Consider the following 23,755-nt stretch of genomic DNA (forward strand, 5'->3'; position numbering starts at 1 on the left):
ATTGTGGGAAGCTATGGGGCACCTCCATGGAGAGTAATGGGAACATTTCTCGACTGAATAGAGGCAATGGGTAGATGGGATGAGCAGAGACCTGTTGGGGTGAAGGGCATTGTTGGTTCCCCAGCCTTGAAGGTCAGATCCAGCTCCTGCCGAAGGCTTGTGACATCCTCAGCACCACTGATATAGATTAATGGCCTCAGAAGATCCGGGCGCCAGTGCCACCCCACCCAGTGGAATCAGCTGTGATTTATGGGATTAGGCCCACAGGGAGCTACTGTCTGAGCTCACAGAAGCCTCCAAAATGGGTCAATGCAGGGCGGAGCCCGGATGGAGGCAGCCTTTGTCAACTGGAAGGGAGGGGCCTTCTCTGCCATGGTTCTGGTGGGGAAACAAAGGCCCACGGAGGGAGGGCAGGTGTGCCCAGGACCACTCACAGAGGACTTCTTCACAGTTATGATGTGTTCTGTGCTTGCAGCATGAGAGCCATACCCCAGCCTGGCACACACATTTCATACTCCGGCCCTGTGCCAACTGAGGTGCTTCTTCCTCTTACTAGAAGCAGAGATCCAAAGTCAGAGTCAGTGCCTGGTGCTCAGAGTACCTTAGAGGCCAGGTGGCCAGGAGGGCTTCTCAGAGGAAGTGACGTTTGCGTAAACTCTTGAGGGATGAGGAGCCAGTCGTGTGAGTGCTGGAGACAGCGAACTGGTGCTGGGACTAGCCAGGGTATGACCTCAAAAGTGAGGTGAGGCCACCATGTCCCTGGAAGAGCTAGGAGGGCAGTGACTGTCCAGGGTGAGCGAGAGGGAAATGGTGCTGGAGAGGGGAGCAGGGACTGTGAGGGACCTCGTAGGCTCAGCCAGAGATGAATGCCTCATGAGCTAGGAAGCCCGGAGAGGCTGAAAGCTCACTTTGCAGTTTGCAGAGCCCTCCAGTGGAGGACTCCACGTGAAAGGGAATTGGAGGAGCACCCCTGGAGCATGGAAGACCCTGGCTAGTGACAGCTGTGACTTTCCTTTCCTTGCACTGACAGTTGAACTCAGGGCCTTGTGCCCGCTGCTCTACCACTTGAGCCACATTTCCAGTCCTTTTGTTTGTATGTTGGTTTTGAGACAGGTTTCGCTAACTTCCCTGGGCTGGCCCCAAACTCACAATCCTCCTACCTCCACCTCTCGAGTAGCTGGGATTAAAGGCAGGCGCCATGCCTGGCTTAAGCAATGATCAATTCTCATGTCTCAAAGCCACGCCCCCTTGACACCCCATGCCAGGACCCAGGAGCCCCATTTGATAGAGGTGACACCATGTGGGGCCAACTTTCTGATTTACTCAAGGTCAGAATCAGAGTTGGGAGTAGCTGTGAATGTCTCCCCAGTCCCTGTTCCCACCAGAGGTCAAAACCTCAAGTCCTTGAGGGAACTGAGTGGATTTTGGTGTGTGGGGGGGTGGATTTGAACTATATCTATGTGTGCGCGCAGACAGGCACATGTTCCACGCAGCAGGAAACTGGGGACAGGAGCAGCTGGGGTGCATGTCTGGGCCTTCTCCTTGCTGGGAAACCAGGCCAGGGCTGGAGGGCCCCAACAGCACTACCCTGGCTCCAGCCTCTCTGGGTGCTCAGATGCCTGCTGGCAAGGGCACTGGCGGGCACTGTGTGGCTGCCGGCCCACAGCTGCGGCTGACACACATTGTCTCTGGACCACTTCATGTCGCTGCCTTCACAGAGGACCCTCCAGCAGGGCAGGGCAAACATCACACTGCCTGTCTACAATTTGGGCCTCACCCGCACAGATGTGAGGAGTCTCGGTCACCTTCCCCGGGGAGCCTGGCGAGTTGTAAGTCAAACCCTCTCTAGTTGGTCCTTAATTCCCTCTGGACATTGGGAACAGGGCAAGATAGAGTTGGTGATTTGGAAAGTTAGCTGGTCTTAATCTCGGCTCCTTATTTCACTAGTGATCTTAGGCAGCTAACTTCATCTGTGTGAGCCTTGGAATATGTGTCCATATTCTTATCCCCACTCTATTGCTTCACAGGACTACTGGGACTTGGAAGGCAAGGCACGAAAAACAGGCACCCCACCAAAGCTGGCCTACTGGCTGACAGTCACGGGGCCTCCATCAACCGTGCACTGTCTGCATTCTGCTTTCTCTGCAGACCCATGAGCTCAGTACGGTTATCGTCCCTATTTTGAGGGAACTGATACACAGAAAAGCTGGCTGGAGACCACACTGCTGGCTGTGTCCCCGCCTATCCCTAAATCCCAGCCTTCCTGATTCCCAGCCTCCAGGTTGGGCCAGGTGCAGAACCTGCTCTAGGAAGTGTTTGTCTAGGGAGTGCTGGTCTTGGGAGCCTGGCTGGTGCTTCAGCACCACGGACAGCAACCTGCTGACCTGCAGAGGAGAGGGAACTGGACCTCAGTTGGGCCTATGGCCCTGGATGTGAGGTCCTTTCCAGTGGGGCAGGGCCCTCCACCTCCTGCCCAGTAGAGGCAGCCAGGCTCTGGATGAGCCCCAAAGCCAAGGAATCACCTTCCCCAGGCCCAACAATGATGAGTCTGCTGAACTCAAGGCCCTCCTAAGAGGGGAGAAGTCAAGGTACCGCCTCCAGGTTCCCTCACCACCACTCCCCTCCCAGGCCTTGTCATCACCATGGAAACAGATGGATGCATTCCGAAAACCCAGGTCCAGGGAGCTCAGGCTGACATGGCCTTGGGAAGCCCAGGGGCTGGGTTTGATGGGCTCTAGAGTCACCATGGACTCAGCTCTGCTTCCCTGCCTGCTCACTCTACAAATGGGGAAACTAAGGCCCAGAGAAAGGAAGGCTAGGTTCCTGGGATGTCCTGGCTGGAGGTTCCCAGGTATCAGCTGGCCTTACTGCTCCATTACACAGATGAGAAAGCTGAGGCAAAGGGACCCTCATCAGAAAGACCCACAGTAGCTGCCCTGAAACCAGCTTCTCTTCTTTCCTTCCACATACCATCATTTACAGTCAGTGCTGTTTTTGTATTTGCTGTCTCCTCCCCACTGACAGACAAACTGGGCCCAGGCCATTGTTCATGGCCGTAGCCCAGGGTCTGGCTCATCCTGCAGTGGTAGAATGTCAACCTAGCTGGCCTGGGCTCAAATCCCAGCCCTGCTACTCACCAGTTGTGAGATCTTCGTGGTTCACTTCTCTCTGGGCCTCAGGTGCTGAGTCTGTGAAATGGGTCGTTCCGAAGACCATCTCCTTGGGATGGGCCAAGCCTTGCCATGGGGAGTGTGCAGCCAGTGCCAGCATCACCTGCTAGTGGCCACTCAATAAGTATGTGCAAGTGGACAAGCAGACTCTGCCCACCAGCTCCCACAGGGGCTTCTCTCTGGGATTTAAGGCTTCTCTCTGGCCTCCTCCTGATCCTGTTACAGCAAACGTTTATTCCTTTGCTGCCCGGTTGGAGGCTCTGGGCATTCAGCACACGTTGCAGTCTCTGAGAGGACCTTGACTGTGCATATTCCCGGCCTCACCAGGACCCCCGGGTCAACCCTCCTTGGGCAGAGCCAGTGTCTGCAGGGTTATGGGTGCACCTTTCCTGTCAGTGGCCTGAGGTCAGCATGGCTGCAGGGAGGTGTCATGTAGAGCCATCTGCGGCCTGGGGCTGGCGAGGCTGCAGCAAGGTGGGAGCCATCAGGGAGACTGTGGGGTGTCAGCAGCCTTTGTGGAGTAGGGAGGCGGAGATCACCCAGTTGAGAGGGGCAGATGGCAGCGCTACGGCAGGAGACAGGTTGTGTCAGCATGCGGAGTGGGCTGTGCGAGCGGCTGCTGGAGGAGGTGACTTCTCTGGGTTGCCAAGGCCTCGAACGCTGTCTTCCCCAAGCACCTACATCTCCTCTTCTGGTTCTCCTTCCATGGCTCAAGGGTTTTAGGATCATTTGTTCCACCCCTGACCCCAGCACCCGGCCCTTCCAGCCTCAGTCCTTTCCCACCCACTTTTCTCCTCTTGAAACTCAGTGTCCTTACAGTCTGTTTCTGGGGAAGTGAATCTGGATTGAAACCATAGGGACAAAGACCAGCTGATTGTGATGGGTGTGAGCAAGGGGCTCCTTCTAACAGGGCCTCGGTAACTGAGGCTCTAGGGTGGAAACAGTGGTCCCACTCAGCATGGAAGTTTGTGAGGTCAGCCCCAGCCCCTCTACCATGGGTGTGGTGCTGGCCTCGCCATGCCTAGGATGGTCCCCGAGCAGCGTGACTGCTGCCCTCAGAGGGCTCTGTCTGGAAGGGAGAGGCATTGGTGCAGGACCACAGATGTCCCAGGAGGAGGACCTCAAGAGGACAGAGTCAGCTCGCAGCTAGGGCCTGGCCCAAGGGTGGTCAGGAGAGGCTTGGCCCTGTGTGTGGACTGGATGGTGCTAGATCAGCCACAGGGCTCTGGTGTTGGAGGAAGGACTGATGAATTCTCAGGAGTGCAGAAGGGCGTGAGGAGAGGTGGGGGCAGATGGGGCCAGCATGGGCATCTGCTCAGGACAGGTGCATTGGTAGTCACTTGCTTCTTTGTCATTCAGTGAACTGATTATTGAGCACCGAGCAAGTGCCAGGCCCTGTGCTGGCCCTGGTGCTGTGAGTTGTGAAACAGAGACAGTCTCTTCAGGCACAGCCTCGATGGTCGGGGTTTGAATCTTGGCACTTTCATGGAAAAGCTGTGATTCTCTACCTCTGAGGGGAAACCCCAAAATTATGATGGTTTAACAGGATTGGGCGATACTCCTCTCCCATATGTGAGTCTGGGTAGGTGGGTTAGGGCCAGACTGATGGCTCTGTAATCATCAGGTACTTAAACGCCTTCTTTCTTGTTACTATGTCTTCCATATAGTGGTTCTTGACCCCAAGGTTCATGGTAACTACTCCAGCTCCAGCCATCACATTCACATTCCAGGCAGCAGAAGTGGCACACAGGACCTCTGAAGCTGACTTTTCTAGCAACTGCGTGTATAACTTCTGTTTATATCCTTCTATGACCACATGTCACTGCAAGGGAGGCAGGGAAATGTAGACTTTACTCTGGATGGCCAAGTGCCCAGCTAAAATTTAGAAACTGATTACTGAAGAAGAAAGAAGAGATAGTGGGGAACCATTAGCAATGCCTGCCATACTCTGTTTCTTTTTCTTTTTCTGACTGGAGGTCATAAGTAAGTACTGTCAGGTAGGAAAACATCACAATGAAAGACAAGTCATAGGTAGGTATACTTTTTAGAAGGCAAGTCATTAGTGGGAAGGGCTCCAAGCCAAGGGCACAGCAAGTGCAAAGGTCCTGAGGCAGAAACATGCCTGGCACAATGGAGGAACAGAAAAGAGGCCAGAGTGGCTGTGATGCCTTGTCACAGGTCATTGCAATGGACAATAGGAATAAAGTGTCCAGCATTCATCCTGGTACAGAGTAGGTGTTTAATAAATAATGTACTTATGTCACAATCGTCCCGGAGGTGTTCTGGAATAGTTATCAATGGATTGGGCAGACTGCAGCCAGCTTCCTTTTCAACTTCATTTAAGCATCCTGGTTTGAATGATAAAGTGCATGGTCATCACATCAATAAGTAATAGCTGTTCATTGGGAAAGTAAATCCCCCCACATTTTCCCAGGTCAGCAGCATCCCAGGGAGGTGGCCTCTCCCACGCACCGTGTCCTTCCCATTCAGCCCTGCTTCCACCGCGGGCATGGCTGTACTGGGTCAGCACCTCTCATCCACAGGCCCCTCAGCCAGTGAGGGGCTGGCACCCCATGATGCCACATTGTCAGCCTAAGGTCCCCAAAGGTGGAGCCAGGGGACAGGAAAGGTCTTCACAGGGAGACAGGACACTCACCCCCACCCCACCTTCTTCGGGGCTGTAGGGACAGCAGCCCCTTGTGAGTGGGTGGCCAGGGTCTCCTGCCATCTCCTGTGCCCTCTTGGCCCAGGGGAACCCTGTCCAGTGTGCACGCTGTCCTGACCGCTGGGACTCAGCGTTCAGCTTCCCTGGACAGCTGTGTGCATAGGTGCTTCATGTAGCGTGCACACCTCACCTTGCGGGTCTGTGAAATGGGCCTGGAGGCACTCACCTGCGTTTCTGTGGGGCAGTCGGTGACAGCGTGGCAGCCTGCTGGCCAGCAGGTGAGGGGGGGTTGGGGGATACCAGACTTGGTTCCAGCAGCGTCTGTGCACACAGGTCTCTGCACACAGCAGATGGCAGAGGCAGTGGGTGCTGAGGTTGGACCTAGCCTACTTAGTTTCCTCTTTGCAGATGTGGGGGTGGGGTGCCAACTCTGCTGTCTGAATGCTTCCCCTCCTGGCTAACTCAGAGAGGTCGAGTGGCTCCCCTGAGGTCACCCAGCACGTGATGGCGGAAGTGGGCTTGGTGTCCGGCGAATAGGCTTCAGAGCCTGCTGTCAGGCTGTGGCCAGTGGGGTTGGGTCCGGAAGACAGAGTTCTGTCCCAGCCTACTTCCCTTCTCAGGCCACATGATCCCAGGGGACATGTCAACTCCACTGCTCAGTGTCCCCATCCCCCAGATCGTCCCTGCCTTTTCCTGGAGCTCTCCCTGATGTCCTGCCTGCTTGGCTTGTCCAGAGAGACCTCCGTGTTCACCCTGCCTGCCACTGTGTCCCCTGACTAGAGCACAGCACCCTCGTCCTTTGGAGGGGCCCTGGTGTTTGTGTTCAGCAGCCCTTACTTGGGAACATTATTGAATTTACATGTCATAAAATTCACCCATTTTAAACATTCATTCTGACAAGTTTCAATAAATTTACACAGTGTGCAACCAACAGCACAGTCCAAAAGTTTCCCTTGTCCATTTCCAGCCAATCCCCACTCCTGCTCCAGGCCTCAGGCAGCCAGCAATTCGCTTTCTGTCTCTGTGGTGTCGCCTTTTCTAGAAAGGTCCTGTGACTAGAAACATGCAATAATACGGAGTGTTTGTGTCTGGCTTCTTGCAATGAGCATGCTTTTTGACATTCACCTACACTGTTGTATGTATTAGTACTTCACTCCTTTTTAGTGCTGAGTAATATTCCCTTTATAGCAATACCACATTTTGTTGTTCTGTACACTGATCACTGGGAATTTGACTCGTTTGCAGTTGGGGATTATGAGTAACATTGCTGTAAACATTCGTATAGAAAACTCTGTGAAGGCATATGTGTGCCTTTCTCTTGCAGAACCTCCCTTCTCCTATCCCACGAGACCTTGATTTTGTTGGAGAGATGTGTGTTTCTGGGGAAATGGACTCTACTCTTCCCTTTCAGATAGAACTCACAGCCAAGACTAAGCCAATCAGGACATAGAGTTCATGACCTAGGCTACTCCAGTCAGTGTGCCCCATCCCCTGGGCATAGTGATTGGTTCCTGGATGAGCATGTGAGTGACTCTTAGGACTTGGGCTGGAACAGGCGGCCCTTCTGCTCCTTTCCATGTGCTTTGTCTGGAGCAACTGTTCTATGTGCACGAGAAGCCAGACTTGGGCACTAGGGCAGTGCTGAAAAACTGGAACCCTGATGGAGCCAAGCCTGAAGTTCACCCGAAGTCCAGACTTTTTGGTTATAAGGATCAATCAGTTCACTTTATTGTTAAAGCCAACTTGAGACAATTTTGTTGTTATTTATACCTCAGGAGTCAGCAAAGAAGGGCCATAGGGTAGCCTCTGTGTGTGTGTGTGTGTGTGCTGATTGTTCATTTAAGTGTCATCTGTGGCCACTTTGGCAACCTAAAACATTGACCATTGGCTCTTAAAACATTTGTTGACAGTGTGAAAGTTAAACCTTACGATTTGGTCTGTGCCCTCAGTTCTCAGGACAGAAGCTGAACCTCAGCCCTTGTCCCTCCTTTATGTTATACCCACACGCACACGTGCCCAAAGTCCCATGGACTGTTACAGTCCAGTGTCTCCCAACTCTGTTGTCCCCAGCCCTAGTGCCCTGCCCTAGTGGGGCCACATCAGCAATCCTGGCCCACACAGTGCATTCGAGGCCACTCAGAGAGCTGCTAGACAAACTGTGTCGCACACAAACTTGACCAAGTCCTCAGGCTCCCTGTGCTGCAATGGAAATGGCCACACTCCCAGGACGGCCCCCCGTGGGATCTTCTTTGGATAGAGCCCCTTCCTGGGCGTCCAGCCTGTGTCTCCTCCCCCTGCTTCCTCCCTTCTGCAGCGCGCACACACCAGGCCCCCACTTCACCAGAAGTCCTCAATGTTCCCCTAGCAGGGCACGCTTCTTATCCCCCTTCCCTGCTTTTGTACCAGCTGTCCCTTCTGCCTCCAGTGCCCCTCCCTACCTTGCTGCTTATCTCCTGTGTATCCCCCAAGCTCAGCCAAAGCCCCTCCTTTGTGATACGGCTGTGACAGCCCCACAGGCTGGGTCAGGCTCCCAAAGCCCAGGCTTCTTTCCAGGACAGTGCCCATCGCTGTAGCCTGCGATATCTGTTACATATCTGCCACCCGCATCCAATGTTCCAGGGACACTGATTCATCTTGTGTCTTCAGCTTGGCCCTGTCTGGGGCCAGGCTCAGAGTCAGGGCTCAGTGCATGTTTGCTGTGTGGCTATTCTCTGTGTTTTGCTGCAGAGCGTGGCCAGGAATCAATGGGGAATGGAGGGGATGGCCGGGGGTTGCCTGGGCCAGGGTAACAAGGGTGGAAGACCTGGAGTTGCTTGGGCTTGATGCCGAGAGCCCCCAGGCAGATGTACCTTCAAGAAGTGCAGAGTAGGGCCTCCCAAGATGGACAGAGTGAGTCCTCCATGTGTCCCAGATGGCTCAGAGAGAGCAGGGCGCTGGGAATGGGGTAAAGTGAGGGATTTCACAGAATGTTGTTTAAACGAAGGCCTTTGTCGCCTCTGGGAGTCAGCAGGACAAGACAGGGCAGGTGACTGGTAAAAGGACTGCTGGATCCCCCTTGGAGCTGCAGGGAAGTTTGGGGAGTTGTCACACTGGCCCCCTGGAAGATGTGGGGACATCTGATTTCGTTCTGGCTAGGGACTGAGTGAACCTTCCTGGAAGGGAGGATTCTGGAGGGCACTGGACCCGGTGCTGAGCCTGTACCATCCTGGCTGGCTCAGTGGGTCCAGGCCTGCTGCCCACACTCACTGTCCATTCCAGATGCATGCTGACGGTCATCCTGTGCACAGGGGACCAGAAACCAGCCCAGACCCAACCTCCTCTCTCAAGGCTGTCGAGAAGCACAAATGACACAGGGGATGGGAAAGTACAAACGTAAAGTGCTTGACACCATGACAGTGTCCCCTGCTCTGTGCAGCCTTCCCTGACCCCTCTAGCTAGGGCAGGCACCTCATGGCTCCCCAGACTGCATGTGTGCCTGCTCTTGCACCCACCTGCCTTGTCGTGAGCCCCACCACCCAGCGCCCTGTGAACTCGGGGACAGGCAATTCTGGCTCTTGTCCTCTGCAGCTGGCTCAGAGCAGGAGTCTGTCTCTGTTTCCTGAGTGACCCTGGGCTGCTCAGAAACAATGAACTTGAAGTGTTAGGCAGTCCCCATGTACGAAAGCCAGGACACGTAGTTTCTGGTGGAAATCTTTGTGACGGAATGACAAAGTGTTCTGGGTTGTATGCGTCCTGGAGATGTGGTCTGGGACTGAGAGTCCGAAAAGCTGCCTAGTCCCAAGCTGTCCGGGAAGTGGCCACGAACTACATGTGGCTACTGAATTTAACTAAACGAAAACTTCAGCTCCTCATTCACACTGTCATGTTCCAGCACTCAGTAGCCACATGTGGCCTGTGGCCACCCATTGGACACAGCAGATAGGAGCATTTCTGTCATGCACAAAAGTCATATTGGACAGCAGCCCTGGGTCCTCTGAAAATGTGTATCTCTGTGTTGTCTTGGAAACCTGACCATGGTGGGGGCACTTCTGCAGTTCAGGGGACAGTCCTGGGTCTCTGGTGTGTGGCTGCCCAGACTTCACATTTGTGCTCAACTATTTATTTGCCATGCAGCCTAAGGCAAAGTAACTTCCTTCTGGGGGAGTTCAGCGTCCTCATCTGCAGAATGGGTGACTGGACATCCTGTGTGTGGCTGCAAGGGTCAGAGTACAAAGCCATGGACATCTGGGTTGGAGCAGTGTGGAAAGACCCACTGTTGCTATTGCAGGCCATGTTCTGGAGTGGTGAGAGACTGGACAGGAAGTTGTTTCAGAAGCTCTCAGGGGCATCTCCCTGGCCCAGAGCTTGGAGCAAGTTTCTTACGCTGCTCAGAAGTAGGGCACAGTGTACCAGGTTCTCACCCAGCACTGGAGGCTGGTGTGAGATTGGCTTGGGTGGTCGATAGGTGAGGCCAATCCTAGAGCTGGAGGCTGGGACTTGCCAGATCCTGATTGAGGGCTGGGCAGTGTGGCCTGGGAAGGGACAGTGAAGCCCCTTTGGCCTCCAGCTCTGCAGGGAGGAGGATTTGCTGCCTCCAGGTAAAACACTCCACTGTCTGTCAGCTGACTGGAGGACGTTGATACTAACCCTCTGGCAATCACAGCGGTTAGATTCACTGACCATTTTCTGTATATGCTAGTTCCCCTCTTACCCACAATTTTGCTCTTCAAAATTTCAGTTGCTGTTTTAAAGGGTTGACCAATGTTAATGGAAAATTCCAGAAATAAACTATTTATACGTTTTAAGCTGCCTTCTGTTTTGAGTAGTGTGATGAAATCATGAGCCATTCTATTTTGTCTTGTACAGGACATGAATCACCCTTTTGTCTGATGTATGTATCCACGCTGTATATGCTACCCACCCGTTAGTCTCTTGGTAATCTCGGGCATTAGGTCAAGTGTCGAGGTGCTTGCATCCAAGGAACTCTTATTTTACCTAATAATGGCTCCAAAGCACAAGAGTTGTGGTGCTGGCAATTCAAGTATGCCAAAGGAAAGCTGCAAAGTGCTTCCTTCAAGTGAAGGGTGAAGCCTCTCAAATCTCATAAGGAGAGGAAGAAAAGGGTATATGCTGAGGTTGCTAGGATGTGCAGTATATTTTCAGAGAGAGAGACATTTACATGCCTTTTATTCCAGCATATTGTTATAATTCTGTTTTATTATTAGTTATTGTTATTAATCTCTTACTTTACCTAATTTATAAATTAAACTTTATTTATTATTTTTTTTGGCAGTACTGGGGTTTGAATTCAGGATTTCTTGCTTGCTAGGGAGGTGCTCTACCTCTTGAGCTGTATCTCAAGACCAAATAAACTATCAGAGATATATGTGTGTAAGACAAAGTGTAGTATACATAAGATTCGTCACTATCTCAGGTTTCAGGTGTGCACTGAGGGGCTTGGAATGTCTCCCCCACAGATAAGGGAAGACAACTGTACCAAGCACTGTGCTAAGAACTGTGAGCATGCATTGGCTCCCACTGTCCCACACAGCTGTTTCTAATAGGCAGACTGAGTTATTATCTCCATCTTACAGACAGGGAACACTGAGGCTGTTCGTCCAAGCCCACCAAGCCAGGAGGTGGCATTGTTGGGATCTGACCTCAGGCAGTCTGGCCCAGAGTCCAGCAGGTTCCCCGTGAAGCTAGCCTCAATGGGCCCTTCCTCCCTCCCCTCCATCCCTCCCTGCCTCTGTGATCAAGTTCCTCAGTATCCCATGGGTCTCCTTCCTATGTTTGTGCCCTTGTTCAGTTTCCTGTGAGCATTTTGAGGCCAAGGCCAAGGCTAAAGCCTAAGTCTTCATGGCTGGAAGGTGGCCTGGAGGCTTGGAGGCCTTGGTTAGTTCTGGGTGGTGGCTTGGTGGGTACTGTGGGGGGGGGCACGTGGTGCAGGCAGATGGAAGTGGAGGGGTGGGTGGGTCTATAGATAGTGGATGGTGGAGAGTGTTGGACAAACCATGGACGGGCGGGGACAGGGCCTGAACTGAGTGCAGGATGGTGGAAACAGAAAGGAGCAGTAGTTTGAAGAACTAGCAGGGCTTGGGGAGGGATTGGGCAGGAGGGAGCTGTTTCTGTCTTGGAGACTTGTGGCATTGTCTTGGAGGAGCAGTTGGGGGGAAGGTGACAAGGTGGATGTGGTAGGAGGCAGACGAGGAGATGAACTGGTTTTGTGACGAGGCCCAGCTGTGTAGAGCCTTGGAGGCTAGTGTGGGTGGTGATTGCGTCATGGAGGCCATTGGGGGACTGAGGACAGGCAAAGTCTCTTGGGGTCACAGAAGAAGCCAGCAAAGGCTGGTGAGGCGTTCCAGTTCCCGAGATGAAAGCACTGGATGGTGAGAGCACATGGATAGCCCTGAACAGGACAGAACTATGAATGCCATTTTTAGAAATTATTTTTCCATTTCAATTCAACTCCGCAAATATTTATTGAGCTAAAAGGTTCTATGTAAATCCATTTTGTAAATTAAGTTTTTGGACAATAAATACCGTTTGAACTGGGAATGGGGTGGGGAGGAGGGTGGCTCTTTGTGATTTGAGGAGCCCTGAGCAGAATTCTTTTGGAAGGCTCCATTCGGTGTGTTTTTGGAACCAATGAGGACTTCAACTTTTCAAGCTAGTGGAGTGAGTCTCTGACTTGCTCCCTTGGGGTTGTGAAAAGATTCTTCTGGGTACTGCCCAGGAGGTAGCTGGGGAGGTGGCAGGTCCCCCAGGAGAAACCTGAGCTGTGCTCTGACCAAAAAGGTGGTGACTGGATAGGGCGTGGCTCCAGGGATAAAGGAGAATTGAAAGACATGTAGATGTCTTGAAGAACATAGGAGAGGGTTTTGGGTTTCTCGATGGGGGATTAAAGAGAAGCAGAGGGGATGTGGGGGCCTCCTAGCTGCTTGGCGGCCCAAGAGGATGACAAGGCTGAACGACGGCAGAAGAGGTCAGGGTCTCTGGGGAAGGCTGCACACGGGGCCTTGGGCACCCAGACTGTGAGAGGCCACAGGGTGACCAGCAGAGCCACCAGTAGCAACTTGGAGCTCTGAGGGGTGAGTTGGCTGTAGAGAAGTGTCACATCTGTGCAAAGGAAGCAGGGGGACAATCAGAGCTCACTCAGTGTTAGAAATATTTGCTGAATGACACATTCACGAGCACCTCAGCGTGCCAGGCACAGGTGTGGTGCCGAAGCCAGCAGATGAAGCTCTCCGTCCTGCAGGCTGATGCGTTTGCGGGAGGGGCAGGCAGTGGATCAGGCTAAATAGGAGTCCTGTGTGATCGTGACACACGCAGGAGGGACAGGTGCTGGCAACATTTGGTGCAGGAGCCGGGGAATAACAACATCCTGAATTGTCTGAGCCTCACAACCATCGTCCGAGGTAGGGACTAGGACTCCCCCGCTTTAGAGATGAGCTACAGAGTCACAGAGAAATTAACAAATGTGGCCAGGGTCATTCAGCTATGTAACTGGCAGAGCCTGGGTTTTTGCCCTCAGTCTGTGCTCTAGAGTTAAAAGACCTCACTGAAGCCAGGCGCTGGTGGCTCATGTCTGTAATCCTAGATACTCAGGAGGCAGAGATCAGGAAGATTGTAGTTTGAAGCACAGCCTGGGCAAATAGTTCACGAGACCTTATCTTGGAAAAATCCATCACAAAAAAAGGGCTAGTGGAGTGGCTGAAAGTGTAGTCCTTGAGTTCAAACGCCAGTACTGCAAAAATAAATAAATAAATAAATAAATAAATAAATAAATAAAAAGACCTCCCTGATGTGCTAAACTGCCTGTCATCAACAAGATCAGTGTCAGCAAAGATTCTGAAGGGAAGTAAGCAGGTAAGGCGCAGGGACATCAGAGCACTGACACACTAGGGAGAGGAAGAGCAAGTGCAAAGGCCCTGGGGCAGGAGTGTGCCTGTTATATTTGACAGAGCACAAAGGCTCGTGTAGCTGGGATGAAGGAAGCAGAGAGTAAATGAGGAATGGTGCAGGGGGTGCCTGTGGCGTCTATAAGGCTATCAGCTTCTGCTTGAGGGAAGTGAGGCCCCGAAGGATTTAGAGATGAGTGGGGGACAGGATCTGGCTTGAGTTCTAACCTGACTTTCTGGCTTCTATACTGGGAACAAGAATATAAGTAGGTGACCAGAGAGACGTGAGTAATCCAGGCAAGAGATGATGGTTGCTCAGTGCACAGAAGTGGCAGCCATGCAGATGCTGCATCAACTTCCTGACATACTGGGAAAGTAGGTCCAGTGGAGCTGCTGAGTCTGGATGTGAGAAGTGAGGGACAGAGTGGCATCAAGAGTGACTCCAAGGCTTGGGCAGGAGTGGCTGGAAGGACGGGGTTCCATGGACTGAGACACGGGGAACTGTGGGAGAGGCCACTTCGTAGAGAGCTTTGTTCATCTGTTATCCCTTTTAATTCCCGAGACCCTATCTTGGAAAAACCCATCATGAAAGGCAGGACTCGTCAAGGATCACAGGACTGGATGGTAATGCAGCCAGGACTAGAAGCCATGTTTGTATGCTAAGACTTGGAGTTCTGACTCATCCATTCAGTCAGAAAACATTGCCGGAGTGCCTGCTGTGTGCTGGCTAGATGCCAGTGTTGATGGCCAGGCTGAAGCTTGGCCCCGTCCTCAAGGAGCCCTGGTCTGTGGAGGCAGCGTCGGCCAGTGAGACTAAGACTGACTGCCTCCATAGGCATGAGAACCCAAGAGAACCCAGCAGCCAGTAATGGGGGCCCTGATCTAGCTGGGGATCCAGAAGGGCTGCCTGGAGGAGGTGGATAGAAGTGCAAAGACCTCTGGGGTAAAGGGTGTATGGGGCCTTCTTGGGAGAATATGCCCTGGTTTTCCAGGTGGGACCCCAAGTGAACCACAGGCTCCCAGAGGATGGCTGCCTGTCGGGAGGTTGTAGTGTCTTGTTATTTTTACACATTGACTGTTTCGCAGTTTTATTGGGATAATTCAACATACAACTCACCCGTCGAAAGTGTCTGCTACGGTGACTTTAGCCTATGTACAAGTTGTGTGCCCACCACCACAACCCATTTTAGAACATTTTCACTACCCCCAAAAAAGAGCCCCCAGGATTCTTCAGCCAGTCTCCTGCCAGTGTCCCCATGAGGCAGCCCTCGGCAACCCCAACCCCACTTTCCATCTCCACAAAGCTGCCTGTTCGGGCAGTTCGTGCATATGGAATCATGTGATACTGGAGGCTTCTGTGTCTGGCCTCTCTCGCTTAGCATCATGGCCGCAGAGCTCATCCCTGTTGGGACTTGCAGGGTTTTGAATAGCATCACAACCACCAGCACCTAAGAGACTGTTTTGTGTCCTTGGTCCTCCCATCTCAGAGAGGGACAGGAAGGAAACTCGCTGGGTCCTTTTGACAGGCAAGTTCCGCAGGTCTCTGATGGGTCTCAGGACTCCCTGAGGGTCCAGGAACCCCAGATCAGGACCTACTGCCACCCAGCTGTGCTCTGGGTGGATTCGCTCCAAGTGACAACTTGGTGGGGGTCGAGTCTTGCCAAGCACGGGTTTTCACACACTGGCAATGTTCATGCCCTGTGGGGATCTCGAAGTCTTCCACACAGCTGTAAGAGTCTGTGTTCTCTAATTCAGAATGTTTTGGAGTTTGGTATTTTCTTCTACCACTGAAACACTTGAAGGGTTCAGCCAGTGTTCCTTGGTTAGGGACATCTTCACTGGAGGAATCAGGATGGCAGTGTCCTGGAATCAGAGGCCTGGGTTTCAGGCCCTGCCCTTTCTCCTCCTCACCGTGTAGGTACTATAGCTCTGTGTGCCTCAGTTTCTCTCCTTGAAATGCAGGAAATGAGCTGAAGCCTGGTCTGGGCATGGCCCATTGTAGGAGCTGATGTGTAGGAGGTCTTGTTCCTGAGCAATACCTTGGGAGAGGTTGGGAGGGCGAACCCGGGCCCCGGGACACCCAGGTGAGAGAGGCAAACCCTCCTACCATCAGTCACCCCTTTCTGCTTCTTCCTATGGTGACCTGGTGTCTGTACCTCCTCCCAGAACTGAGTAGGGGGAACTCTGAGTTCAAACTCCAACCTAGCTCCTTGGACTCTTACCCTCAGTCTCCTCTGTGTCTTGGTTTCTTGGACCTATTAAAAGGGAGGGCAGAGAGCATGGGGGTGGCTGGAGAAGACCCTCCTCTTCTCGCAGGAGGGTCTGGTTCCTTATGTAAAGATCCAGGCGGGCATTCTGGCACCTGCTCAGGAGTGGTGGATGGAGAGGGACACCTGGCTTCCCTCTGCCCTCACGCAAGATGAGTCAGTGGGAGATGGTAAGGGCCGTGCAGTGGGGGCCTCCCACGCCCAGCACAGGCAACGTGGGAGGAGCCTCTTTGAAGGGTCTTTATCTGACAGGCATCCCACCTGTGTTATTTTTCAAATCCTCACAGTGGCCCTCCAAGAGGCCCTCATTCCCATTTGATAGCCGGAGAAACTGAGGCTCTAAAAGGGGAAACCTGCCTGCTTGGTGTCACCCAGGAACCAGGGGCCGAGCTGAGATTTGAACTCAGAATTGTATGACTCTAGCCCCTCTCCTAATTTCCCTCATCCAGGAAAAGTAGGAAGAGGCAAGACGAGGAAGGATTTGAATCTCTGGAACCCCAGCTTCCCGGCTGCTGTGGGGGTTCTGTGGGTGGTGGGAAAGGCATTGTAAATATGTATGACATGCAAATACACCTCTAAAAAAACAACGTGGGGGCCCACAGGAGCTGGGATGCCGGAGTGCTTTGAAAAATGTAGTGTTGTACAAACACTTGGGTTTCTGTGACTACCACTCCATGTTGTTGTCCTCCCTAGCATCCCCAGGGCTGGTCGAAGGGTGTCAAGGTGCAGGCTTGTCTTGGACACCTCCTAATTAGTTTCCTCCCCCATTCCTGCAGGCAGCGGTGCCTCCCCTCTGTCTGGTGCCTGGTGGCCCTGTGTGTGACCAGGACCTGGCAAGGCCCCTGTCCCATACTGCCTCCTGCCAGCATCTCTAATGGAGTGCCCGAAGGGATGTCTGTACCTGCCCTCCATCCAGCACCCACTCCTGAGGTGACACCTGCAGTGTACCACCTGGCTCCTGTCTTCCCTGTGCACGTGGCTTCGTGGTGGGTAAGTAACTGCGGCCACAGGTCTGGGCTCCTCACCCACACCGTGCTTGTCACAGTTGGGAAATGCCCTGCCTTCCTGCCCACCAGTGCCCACGTACTGGCAAAGGGACCTCCATGGGAGCTTTCCTACGTCTGGGCACAGCTTGCAGTTTAACTGGCTTGTCATATCCCATCCTCTCAACAACCTGTGGGGTGGGCCTGGTGAGCTTGCCCATTTTCTAGGACACAGCCTCAGAGGGGACAAGCCTTTACCTGGAGACACACAGTAAGCCCAGCTCTGTCTACCTCAAAGACCAGCTCTTGCATACCTGAGGCTGGGCCAGGTACTGAGCTCAGGCTTAGGCAAGACAGGGAGCAGGGAACCATGCTAGAGACCTAGGGCATCCTTCTCCTCCGTTCTCACCTTCCCCTGGGATGAGGTGCTGGGCCTGTCCCCAGGCACATCCTGGGGCACATCCCCCATGGAGCAGGAGCAACCAGCTCAGGTCCCCATGTCTTGCCAACCACAGTGCCTGATCCTTCTTGTATCACCTCTTCAGCAGCCCCCACACCTCCCAAGGCTGTGCTAGTCTACTTCTCAGATGAGAAACCGAGGCTTGGCGAAGCCAGGGGACTGGCACAGGGCTGCTCTGCCACCACTTAACCTGCATGGTACCACTGGCTTCAGATCTGCTTCCTGGTCTGGCCTCAGCTTTCCAGGGCGAGGAGCACTGTTCTCTCTCCCAGGACAGCGGCAGCTAGCCCTGGTCCTGGCACTAAGTATGGTCCACAGTCAAAGTTGTAGAAGAAAGAAAAGGGAGAGCAGATGGGAAGCCCTCACCTCTCCACCCAGGTGCTAGCAGGACCCAGGAGCCCATTACCTTTTGGCCAGCTGGGGTCCTTGTTGACCCCAGAGAGCCTGCAGTGAGTTCAGGCCCTTGGCAAGGCGGCCAGCCCTGTGGTCCCCAGCCTGTCATCTTCCAGAAGCTGCCTGGCCTCCCTGATGGGATGGTTATGAGAAGGGAAAAGACTCGTAAATATGTATAATATGCAAATGTCAGGGCTGGTATAAGAAGCCGTGAAGTTTGCTGAGGATGATGCATGTGGAAAGGCTTCTCTGAGAACGAGGAGCTGCACCTCCGTGCGGTGTCAGCCTTATTAATAACTGTGAAAGGGACCCTGTTCATTAGTGGGCCAAAGCCTGGCTCATCCGGCCAGGCCCCCAGTCTGCCGTAGCAGCCGTTGACAGCTGTTGCTGAAAAGCTGTTGCCGCGGAAGTGATAAGGACATCTCAATCTGAGAGCTCTGCTTGCGGATTCCATCATCGGCAAACAGGCCCGGTGGTCCCCCTGGAAAGCATGAGCCACCCTAAGGACACCCCAGGTACTGGGGGTAGCCTGCGTTTGTTGTTACTCTGTGCCTGGCACAGAGTGCTTTGTGTGTCGAGTGCTTTGTGTTCTCCATCACCTTTGTGTTCATCATCACCCTGAAGAGGTTGATGGGGAGACCGAGGCACAGACCTGTTTTGACTGGGGGGTGGGTGGCTCTGTTGAAGATGACTGGCACTCAGTGCCCCTCTCTGTACCCGGAGCTAGGTGCTGGAAACAGTGGAGCTGGCAGCCCCCGCATGTGTGGCCCAGTGACGGAGAACGGGATTCCTTGGCACAAGCCAAGGAGCAGCCGTCAGCATTGCGTGGAAAGATGGAGGCCGGGGTGGCACGAGGGATGTGTTTCTGCTGTGATTTTGCTAACAGCTGATTATTTAAGGAACAGCCAAATCTGGGAAAGCATTTGGGGAGTCTCCATGCCTGGGGCAGAGGCAGCTGGAGGTCCCCAGGATACCAAGATCGGGGAGCCGGGCTGCGGCAGAGCAGAGTAGCCACACTTGGATTGCTTTTTGTCCACTTGTTAACAATAGTAGCAGTGCCATAAATACCTGGGAAAAGACTCACTTTGTGGTGAAAAGAGGACCCGAGGACTGGGAGGGCATGAAGTGGGATGTGAGGGCGGCCGGGTTCTGTCCATGGACCTGGGAGATGAGTACACAAGTTTTTGCTTTGTGACAGTTTATCAGACTCCATGTTTTTGTCTTGTGCCCTTTCCTCTCTGTTCATATGTCATGAACGATTGTAACAACAGTAGCTAGTGTTTACTGAGCACTTACCAGGTGCCAGGCTCCTTTCGATGTCTTTGAACACTCGTGGATCTCTTACCTGCCCGTTTGACAAAGGAAGTAGGTGAGCCTTACCCAGGGAAAAAAGCTACATGGCATGTGATCACAGAGAGGGGGAGGGAGGATGAGAAGCCAGACAAAGCTGACTCAAGCCTTATGGGAAGGGGTTGGGGGCCAAGAGTTTCTCCGTTTATGTCTCTGGAGTCTCCATAAGTCTTGCACGTTCAGGGCACCAGAGACCAGCCAGGTGTCTGTGGTCACAGGCAGCTGAGAAAGCTGGAGTCTGACAAGGGGTCAGAGCAGGGCATTTAGCCATTTAACAAGTGTTCAAGGACAGGAATGGGATGTCCCTAGAGACAGCCCAGGGGAGGAGCCAAAACAGGGTTCATTCAATACACAAAACAAGGCCATCAGGTGAGATATGGCCAGAGCCAACCTCTGAATTCACTGACTGTGAGGCCAAACTGCCATGTCCTGAGGACCTACGATGTGCTGAGCACACCCACTTACCTTTTCTAAACCCCAGGATGGCCCCCTGAGGTTAGCATTGTACAGATGAGGGGACGGAGAGGGGGATGACCACCCAAGACTACCCAGCCAGAGAGTAATGGAGCCGCTCTGCAGTGCACACAGTAGGCATAGCCAGGTGCTGGATCCCTGGTGGGGTGGGGCATAGAGGTCCAAGCTTCAGGTGGCTGGAACCAAGCTCCACTGCAGATCTGTAAGCCCTGGTCTGGCACTGGGGATAGTCATGCAGAGTGGCATGGCCTGATCTTTCTCTGAAGCCCTGAAGTGGGGCACCCGGCTCTGCTCGGAGGGCACCAGCCCCAGAGACATCCATGCACTCCAAGGATGTTTGTTGAGACCAGTTCCTGCTAGTCTACCATCCTCTCAGAGGATACAGCCTTGGGGAAGAGAGGTTATTATACAATCACCCAAATAAATAAGCGGAAAGAGAAACCCCTCCAGTTTTGTGCATGAAATGAGTGTGGGACTGCCCAAGGTGGCCTCCCTAAGGAGGTGGGTGACATGGTTCAGCATGCCAGAGCATGCCGTGGCAGCACTGTTGGTAATAGCAGGGCAGTAGGGAACAACCCATTTGCCTATCTCCAGGGGACTAGTTAAATCTGGTTCCCTAAGGCCATACAGTGGCGCCTGCTGCAGGTGCTGGAAATGGGGCCGTGGAGCTAAATTTATTGTTGCAGAAAGAATTTCATAGTGAATTGTGGAGCTTAAAAAAAAGAGGTTATAAAGCAGCATTGCAGCATGATATCATTTTTGTAAGAACTGTGTGTGTTTCTGAAAAACACTCCCAATGTTCCTCCTGGGGGTGGGAGCATGGATGATTTTTGCTGTCTGTCAGGACATGTGGGAGAGGGATGAGGGGTCAAGGCACCCATAGTCCTGCCTGGAGAAGTTCTCTTCTTCCACTACTGAACCCATAAAATGAGATAAGGTGTGGGCTGGGGAATCAGCAGATCTAGGGTATTTATCATTTCTATCACTTCTTGGCTGTGTGACCTTGAACAAGTCACTTGCCCTCTCTGAGGCTGTTTTCTCCTCTGCAAAACAAAGATAAGAATAGCATCAGCAGGTGGTTGTGGGACTTGTGTGAGTTAAGATGTGTACAGGGCTAGAATGAGACCAGGCAGCCTCACTGGTGTTGGTGTGGTTACCACTGTGACTGACAGGTGGCACCTTCTCTATACTTGCAGTGCCCCACCAGCTTCACCCCTGTCACTGAGAGTCAGATCTAACTGGGACATGAGGCCCAGAGAGGGGGTCAGCATAGCTGTGAACACATGGCCAGCTAGACCCCAGGCCATCAGCACCCCCACCCCAAGGCCTGGCCACCTCCCCACCCACTCATTTGCCTCCATCAGTGGACACTGTCGTCAGATTGTGGGGATGCCTTGGCCCAGGATTGCCTTTTTCTTTTTCTTTTTTTTTTTTTTTTGACAACCACTAAACCTGCCTGGAAAGACAGATTGTACCTTCCAGAGACTCAGAATCTTAAACCTCAGGCAGAGAAACCTCCGCTCATGAAGCCAAACTCTTAGAAGCATGGGATCTTTGTCATAAATAATGCAGCAAGCACAAACATATGCACTTTACAAGGATGATCATAGCCCCTCTCTTGATGATGGTGACAAACTAGAAACTACCCCATTATCTATCTGTGAGAGATGGTTAAATAAATTACGTCCAGCAGATGAAGGTGTTCTCTGTGGCTGTACTGACAATGCTGTCGATCTATCCTTGTTGACATGGAAACATGTCCGTGGTTCATTGTTGAGGGAAAAATAGAAAGTAGAAGGTTAAAAATGGTGCATATTGTATGAGATCCAGATTTGGAGTCTTTTCTGCAAGTTAGGACTTGGCAGGGGGGAGGGGGAGGAAGAACAGGGTGTCTGCATAGATATATGCTAATTTTTTTCATTTGTAGGGAAAAAAAAATATATATATATATATAACTGTATGCATGTTTCTGTCCAGAGAAATGTCCAGAAGGACAGCCATGAAACTGTTCACAGTGGTTTCCTCTGGATGGTGAGGTATGGATGAGCTCTGTTTTTATTTTTGTTCATATCATAGAATCTTTTCAAGTACAAGTGACAGAAAACCCATCCCAAACTGACTTAGACAAAAATGGGACTTATTGGCTTGTAACTGCAAAGTCCATTGCTGTATCTGACTTCAGCCTCAGCTAGGTCCAGGAGCCCAATGTCACCAGGACCATTTTTCACTTCTTCTTCCTCTGAGTGGTCCTCATTCTCACAGAACTCTTCTAGATAAGTAATAAAATCCAGAGGAGAGAGCAAGACTTCTTTCCAAGAAGCTCAAACACAAGGCTCCAAGTCTTGACAGTGATGGGTCAAATTTGTGAGACATGCCCACCCCTCCGTCAATTGCTGTTCTGGAGGGAAATTCAGTGCTTTTATTGGCAGCCTGGGCCTCTGTAAACCCTCTCCCTGATTTCAGGTGTCAAAAGTGGGGAAGCTGGCTCCCAAACATATATGTAGACTGTAATCTAAAGTGGGCCAAATGTGGCCAAACTCAGAAATTATCTAAATTCTTATGATGTATGACCTTGTTGTGGTGTTTGTTATTTTTGTTATTTTGTTTTTTGAGACATGGTCTTGCTTTGTAGCCCAGGCTGGCCTCAGCATCCTGAGTGTTGGGACTACAGGCGTGTACTAGCACACCCAGCCTGATACATGACTTTATAATAATCACAATAAACAATGCAAACTGCTGGAAGGTGTCCTAGGCCCAGACTTTCCGGGCCAAAGCTCATAGAGGCCGCCTTTGACTCTCAGAATCATAACCCTGGAATCTCTGAAGCTCCAGTTTAGCACAGGAAACACTGGTCCTTCTGCATCTTGGGAGGTAGCTGTCCTGGCCCTCAGGGGTTTGCAGTCTTTGGGGTAGAGAGAAGAACACACAGATGATTTATCTGGGGGGGTGGGCATGCAGGGTGGAGGGAACACAAAGTCCAGAATGGCAGCAGGAAGGCTTCTTGGAGGAGGTAATGCCTGGGCCGAGGAGCCACGCACAGTGCTGGCAGGACATTGCAGGCAGGAGAAACCAGGCACCAGAGGCCCAGAGACCTCTATAGTAGGGGCACAACCATTGGATAAGAAGGGATAAGCCCACACCACAGGGGCCTTCAATGCCAGGGTGGTCCAGATGCTGAAGGCAGTAAAGGAGACTTTGAGGGATGCTGGGGGAGAAGTGTCAGTGAGCTCTGTGTCTCATGCTGGGAGCTCAGGCTGGAGGAATCAGGTGAGGCCCCACATGGCTTAGAAGAGAAGGGACCCAATGGCTCCTCAAGGGGACCTTAAATACCCACTGGTCCAAGTTCCTTTCCACCTGGCCCAGATTTCCTGTCCTGAGGTACCCAAACGCTGCTTGCACACCCTCAGGGATGGGGAGCTCACATCCTATTCCCACTCAAATTCAAAGTCCTCGCACTTCTTGAGACAGTGAGGGCTGTCTCCTGAATGCTCTGTCCAGAGGACAGTGGAGGTCACAGCCTTAGGTGCCTGCAGACCCAGCTGGGAGTTTGAATGAAGGGCAGAGAGTTACATTGCCTTCAAGGCAAAGGCAGCATTTATGTCTCTGTTGCCTCAGCTATCCCCCCACCCATTCTCTCTGCACTGTACACACAGGACACTGAGGATCAGAGAGGCCAAGTAAGAGTCAGGCAAGGCTCAGTTTCTCCTGCCCCAGCCCCCTCTGCAGCCCTACTTCCCACCCCTTCAGGTGGATCTCCAGGGCACTTGCATCCGTCCCTCTGAGCTGAACAGTGTTCTCCAGGGGAAAATGCCAGGAGTGGTGAGCCACGCAGAGCTGGACTCTGCAAAGACCTCACCTACATGCTGGTAAGGGTTGGACTGGAGAGCGTGAGAGTGTGAGGGAGGCCAGGGCTGGAGCTCTGGGGGCCTCAAACTCTTGGCTTTGGGTTGTGTTGGGGGTGACAATGGGCAGAGCAGGACAGGGTCTTGGGTAGCCCAGGGGCATTTACTAGGAATATTCAACAAGGCTTGGGACTAGGTGCTCTAAAAAGGGAGAGAGAGGATCAGTATTACCCTGGGAGTAGCGTGGTGTGGGCTTGGGGCTCTATACACC

General features: G+C 52.6%; 1 protein-coding gene across 3 annotated transcripts in view; it reads left to right on the forward strand.

Annotated features, from left to right (window-relative positions):
- Dlgap4 (DLG associated protein 4) overlaps window positions 1-23,755 on the forward strand; it is a 168,807-nt gene that overhangs the window by 32,638 nt on the left and 112,414 nt on the right. For all 3 annotated transcript variants that reach the window (XM_074074703.1, XM_020181456.2, XM_020181455.2), the window contains exon 2: window positions 16,759-16,972. The gene's annotated coding sequence lies outside the window, so the exon portion shown is untranslated. The remainder of the gene's footprint in view (window positions 1-16,758; window positions 16,973-23,755) is intronic.

Source organism: Castor canadensis, chromosome 5 (genome assembly GCF_047511655.1).
Source record: "Castor canadensis chromosome 5, mCasCan1.hap1v2, whole genome shotgun sequence".
NCBI classification, from domain to species: domain Eukaryota; kingdom Metazoa; phylum Chordata; class Mammalia; order Rodentia; family Castoridae; genus Castor; species Castor canadensis.